Source organism: Pinus tabuliformis, chromosome J, assembly GCF_031772625.1.
Source record: "Pinus tabuliformis cultivar Carrire ecotype Pingquan chromosome J, CPIR1, whole genome shotgun sequence".
NCBI classification, from domain to species: domain Eukaryota; kingdom Viridiplantae; phylum Streptophyta; class Pinopsida; order Pinales; family Pinaceae; genus Pinus; species Pinus tabuliformis.
The window spans coordinates 1130585477-1130592282 of NC_142295.1; positions in this window are offsets into that span (position 1 = coordinate 1130585477).

Sequence of the window (6806 nt, forward strand, 5' to 3'; positions counted from 1 at the left end):
CCATTTTAGACCTCAAAATCCCCCTAATGGTTCCATAGGCCAAGGTCCAGGATGTAGTTTAGGATGGCTAGGTTCAAGATATTGTGCAGTTGAGTGGCTTAAGAGCTCAAGGCTGGGGCTTGAGACTTGAAGATTCCCACTGTGAAGTTATGGAAGGATAGAGGCCAAGGAATTGTGTATTTTAGGGAATTAAGGACTCAATCTAGAGGCTTGAGCCTTAAGTCTGCTCAATGCACAATTCTAGAGGCTTAGGTAGAGGGACTACATAGTTGAGGGACTCAAGGACTTTCATTGGAGGCTTGACCCTTTTTTTTTCCCATTGCACAATTATGGGAGGTGGGGAGGTTAGGTGATTGTGTAATTGCACATTCAAGGAGCTCAAGGCTAAGGCCCAAGCCTTAAGACTGGGAAGGAGAGAGAAATTACACCCTCTTGGAGGTTAGAGGCTGCATTTGAGCACTGTGACTATGTGGTGCGTAGTCATGAAGGGAAGAGACTATGTATTATGTAGTGCTAAGGGACAACAGTGCTGCTAGAGGGTTGAGACTATGCAATTCACAGTTCAAGCTAGGTAGAATGAGGTTGAGTGGCCTGGTTGGGGAGTTTTCCCAGTTGGACTAGTGAGATGAAGATGAGAAAAAGAGAGACTCTGAGCATGATCATGCACTTATATCACTTGAAGACATGACAAGGAACACTCATAACATATGAAAAACATGCCTTCCTCAATGCAACAACTTTGCGATGACTCCTACCAAGTGTGACACAAAATATATACTTTGCAATGAAAGTGATGACACTTATGTGACAGTGCTTGAAACTTTAGAAATGAGTGTGAAACATGTCTACATGATAGGAAAAACTCATTATCACAAATATTTCCCCTTGAAACAAGCCAAAAATATTATTTACATGATAAGTGACACTTCCCATGCCAAAAAATGGCACATGTGATATGGAAAGAAAAGAGAAAATGATACTTGCAATATGCGAACGACTATGAAAGTGACACATGCCAGAGTGAAGCTAATATGAAAATGACACTAATTAGAGAAAAAGTGCACAAATGTGACATCTTGGAAAACTCACCAAAATAGAAGTACCAACATGGCCGAAAGTGAGAGATTGTCAATGAACATGTGCTCTAACTGTTGACATGGGTTGAGCATAGCACAAACACTATCTTAATAGGCTCTGCTAGGCCTGTTCAATCTTGCATGAAAGAATATGCTCATGAATTCATTACGGTATATGCATGTGTAAGTAGGTGACTTTGACACTTAAAATCCAAGAAGGGAGCTCGAAATATTAATAAAGCGTTAATGGCCAAGAAGTGACTACAGAATGACCGATCGCAAGATCCAAAGTAGGCTCCAAAATTCGAGTATAGGAAAAATTTTGGGGGGTGTTTGTTGCAGCGATAACACTTGGTGACACGTTGGTAGAACTCCAACTTCTCTTCCTCAGTAAACTCTTTGTACATGGTCTAGTTCTTTAGGAAGTATTGATTCATCGTTTGGATTACCCTGACTTCCCCACTTATCTCGCGAATAAACATAGTCCTCTCTTTTCTTTCTCGGTTGAACACAAACATAAGATCAATGATATTGATGTTGGGTGTGTGTTCTATTATTTCCACGACCAGCCCCACATGCGAATCGAGGGGGAAATAGCCCCTCCTTTGTTGCGTTGGGCATAAATAGGGAGGTTACAAAGGGGGCAGTAGCCCCCCCTGTTGAAGGATTTGAGGGGGGTGCTAGCCCCCCTCTACGATTTTTTTTTGGACCCTATATTAGGTGGGAGGACATACCTATGGTTTTGTGCATGGGTTTTTCACATGGTTTTGGTCATGATGGTTTTTTTATGGTATCTTGTACATATGGTCAAGGGAACTACGGTGTTCTAATCCAAGTTTAATGGATTGGGGTTTATGAATGTTTTGTCATGTATATGTATGTGTAACATTGAATAATATAATGAAAAATATATGGTAGTATTTTATCCATAAAATATATATATATATATATATATATATATATATATATATATATATATTAAGTTTTATGTTCTCACGATTGTTTATTTTCTATTTTTAAGAATTCATTTGCAGGTAATTTATGTACAGGGTTAAAACATATAATTGAAATGTTTTGAATCAGGAAAGGGTAGTATGGTTCACAAGCTTTAGATTTTCATAGTACAATTTTTCATCTCTAGTGTTGCTCCGATGCTAGTAGGCCTGGATAGTACCCTGACAGAGTCACCACAGGAACACAAACGTTGCTCCGCTGCTAGCAAGCTTGGATAGTACCCTGGCAGAGTTGCTTGCTTCACCTCTTTTTGCAGGAAGCCTTTCTCTTCTTTCACCTTTATTGATATATTTATATAGGATTTTTCATAGACACTTATTCTCTTAATGGGCAGAAGAGGGATCCCGACTTATTGAGAGCACAAGAGGTTGTTCCTTTAGAAAAGCATATAAAGACCTCTGATTTATGTTTGCTCAATTAGATTTTCCCCTTTTCCTCTTCTACTAGATTGGATAAGCATGAAAACATGAAGGCATGAGGTTTCCATAATAGACATAGATATCACGATTCGACACAAAGATTTCCTTACACAAGGATCGTATTTTCCGCCATAACATCATCAACCAAAAGGTGTAACCAAGATGGAGAAGAAGGACTAAAGGTCAGCCAAATGTTGTAGTGTCACAAAGTCCCTTTCTTATTTTGCCACATTATTTTCGAGCCAAAGTGGCATCCTTCATGCGAAGTCTTATTCAACAAAACATGAAAGAGAGAAGACACAACAAGAAAACCAAAATCAAAAGAACAAAACAAATGGAGGCTAACTAAAAAGAGGATGCAAGACAAAATTTAGAAAGCAAATGAAAGAGTACAGAAAGGGAGTGTAGGATGCATGTGCAAAGGAAACTAATATGCAACTAGACCTACTCCTAACCTAACTAGCTAGAAGGTCAGGGTTACGTATAATGGAATTTCCAATGTAGCCATCATAGTTGCTCCCAACATGTATACACAAATATATGATCGATTAAAACTGATATCAAGTAATGTGCAACATAAAAGATAAGAACTTGAATAATTTTCACAAAAAATTGAAGCTATTTCCTGTCAGCAAAAATATATGTCATAGTTACTACTTTTAAACAACTTGCATTCTTACCTTTCCAATGAAAGCAATAATTAAACAAACCTCAGAAGATTCTTGCGAATGTGTCTTCATCTACACTGTACTCTTTAGAAAGCATGAGGAAATATCGCAACTTGTTATTTGTGATGGAGCTTTCCAGGAAAGATTGCTTCAACCATTCAACAATTGGATCGTAAAATCTGATATAATCCTCTTGGAAACCTTGAAATCTTTGAAAAGATGATTTTTCAATTAGAGGCATGGGATTACGATGAGAATCTTGTGAGGGAAAATATATATGATCATATTTAGTAGGTGTGTCAAGAAAGTGAGGACTTTCCATAACCATCAATGGGGGAGGAAGTGCCTCAGCTACTTTAAAAGTACCCTAATAGTGAGATGTCAAACCATAAAGATCAAAGGATGTAAGACAACTATCATTAGATGTTCTGATGGGAAACTAGTAAGTTGAATAGCAATCATCATAGACAAACTAATGATCATATAGGATGATTAAAGCATCATATTCCTAGTTTGTAATTAACACGAAAAAAATAATTTGAACATTTTCGTGAATGCTATGCATAACAGAAACATCTTCCTCACGTGATGAGTGAAACAAACCATTTTCTTGTAACTAGTTACAGACTGAATTAACATCGTAATCGTAAAAATAAGTGAAAAGGAATGTGAGTATAATAAACACAGGAAACCAATCAACGTAAAATGAGTGATGAAGAATTTTATGCGTCAAATAATCCATGCATTCACTAGCACTGAAGAGGATTTCAGGTGCGATGAAGAAAAATATTAGCATCAATATATTCAAAAGAAGGATCAAGAGATGATTTTTTTCAAAATAATGTGACAGGTATGACTCCTTTGGCCGAAGACAATCCTTAGAATAATCAACTACATAGTTCCATACTTCTGTGAGAGACACACTCTCCAAACCTGAGTTAAGAGCAAGAGTTTTGCATGGAGATGAATCGAATGAAATAGAAACTTGAATCCGATCAGAAAACTAATCTTGAAAATTTGAAAGATTACATCCGAAATGCCAAAGATATTTCAAGAAGGAATTTACATCTAGTGAAACCATGCAAAGTGAAAGATTTTTCGAGGAAAACCAAAACTAACTCAGTTCGGGGATCTTACCAGAGTTGTGAGAACTTGATCTAGACTTATACAAGGACATGAAAGAATATAGATACAAACATAAACATCGAGATGCGGTAGAAATAAAACTTAATTTCATTAATATCAAATAACTGAAATATGCTTACATACAAAATAGAAATAAATGAGCATAGGTGATGGTAGTTTATCTCTGAGAAGATATGTGGTGAGTACATGCCTCTCAGTTGTGTTAAAATAAGGCTCAAGGGCCTTTTTATTATTGAAAAACAAGGGAAAACCATAGAAAACCAAAACCCTCACTCCCGAAGATGGAATACCAAGAGTTTGCGGGCCCCGTTGGGATTAGTTGGGAAGCCAACTTCCCAGGGTCGTAACTTGGTCATATGATCTCTACTTGGCGCGCACAATACCTCGTTGGAAATATCTCTCTGAGTACTACAATATTTTACACAATACAATTCTGACGGCCACAAGCCTGCTGAAGACCTCAAAGAAACACTGTTTAGGGGGTCAAAACAACTCTGGAAGTTCAAGACCTGAAAAACTACTAAAAATAGTAAATGATGCTATAATCAAGGAAATGGATGAAACTAATTGGAGGTCTAGGCAAAATAGGTGGGTGGCCACCAATAACCACCTAGATCAGTCCTCCCCCCTTAGGAAGATATGGTCCCCATTGCATGCAAATCCTCTATGAGGTGAGGAATTTTTATGAACTTGTTCCCTGGTGAACCACTCGCCTTGGTGAAGGAGTTGGCTTGCTTTGACAACTTGATATAGATGGATCCTTTGTTGGTGAGTGTTCTTGATTTGTGTGTTCATGATCCTTTCAGTTGTGTCCTGTTCAATGTAGCTTTGGTTGAGCTCTGTCGTTGTCAAATGCTCAGCAAAAACGGTTGCGTAAAACAATGGGGGAACATATGGTCGCAACCTTTCTACATTGAATAGTGGGTGCAGGACAAGGAACGGTGGAATGATGAGATTGAAGGGATTGTCCCCTACAACCTTGGTGATGGTGTATGACCCATATCAGAGAGGGTGAATTTTTCTGTGGGGCCCAATGAGGCGTTCCTTCTGCAAATGTAACCAAACTTTTTTTCCCACCTAGAACCTGTGTGGCACTCGATGTTGATCATGACACTGCTTGTACTTAGCATTGGATCTATCCAATATGTCATGGACCTGTTGGTAGATGTGTTGAATGTAGTTAATGAAGTTTTTAGCCTTATCAGCTTCGACTTGGACATGAGCCAAATTTACCTAAGTAGCTGTAAATAGTATGGCCACACCAATGGGACATAGTGGCTGGAATGCCAATCCCACTTGAAAGGGTTTGTGGCCAATTGAGCTATGGAGAGATTTTTTGTAACTATACTAGACATAGGGAATGCTTTCATCCCATTTTTGTGGATTCTTTGAGTTGTACATACACAAAATGTGCACGATTATCCTATTGATGACCTTTTCTTGGCCATCAGTTTTGGGGTGGAAGGATGTGGACTTAGTGAGCTTGGTATCTAGCATTGACTAGGGTCTTGACCAAAATGTACTTAAGAAATTGCTATCCCGATTTGAGATAATGGACTGTGGGATCCCAAATTGTACCCACACTTGTTCAAAGAAGACCTTAGCAGTGGCCTCTGATGTGATACTTTTCTTGCAGGCTACTATAATGACCATCTTATAGAATCTATCGACGACCACAAAAACACAGTAGTTGCCATGCTTAGTAGAAGGAAGACCCAACACGTAATCCATCGAGATGGATTCCCAAGGCTAACAAGGAGTAGGAATAGGAGTATATAGGCCTTTCTTCTTGATGGTCAGTTTGGAAATGTCATAGGTAGTGCAAGATTTGATGTACTTCCCAACATCATGTCAAAGGTTCGACCAATAAAAATACTTCTGCAACACTGCCACTATTTTCTCTACTCCAAAATGTCTAGCGACCCAACTGTGATGCACCTCCAAAATCATCTTGGCATGCTTTCTTGAAGGAACAAAAAGGTGCTCCAGGTGGCATAACAGTGCACCCTAGAGGTGAAAATCAAGAACTTGTTTGCCTTCTAGGAGCATCTGGTATGTGTTGTTGAATTTTGGATCACTCTTGTAAATATGCAGCCCCCCTGAGGTCTTGTGTCCACAAGAGTCGAGCACAATGGTCAGCTGAGGCAGTTTGCAAAATTATTGGTCCTACCCATCTTGTATTTAATGTTCAAATGGAACTGTTGCAGGTATGTGTACCATTTATGATGGTGTTCCTTCTGCAACTTTCCTTATGTCTGTATGAAATATAGGGGATGGTGGTCTGTGTGGATGATCGTTTCCTTCCCCATAATGTAATGCTTCCATTGTTGGAAGGATCACATAATGTAATAAATCTCTTTGTCATAGGTGGGATACATTCGAGATGTGTCTAAAAGTGGCTCACTGTGATATTCCACTGGATGCTCCTACTGAGTAAGAATTACACCAATATCATACTTGGAGGCACCTATCTTAATTTCAAA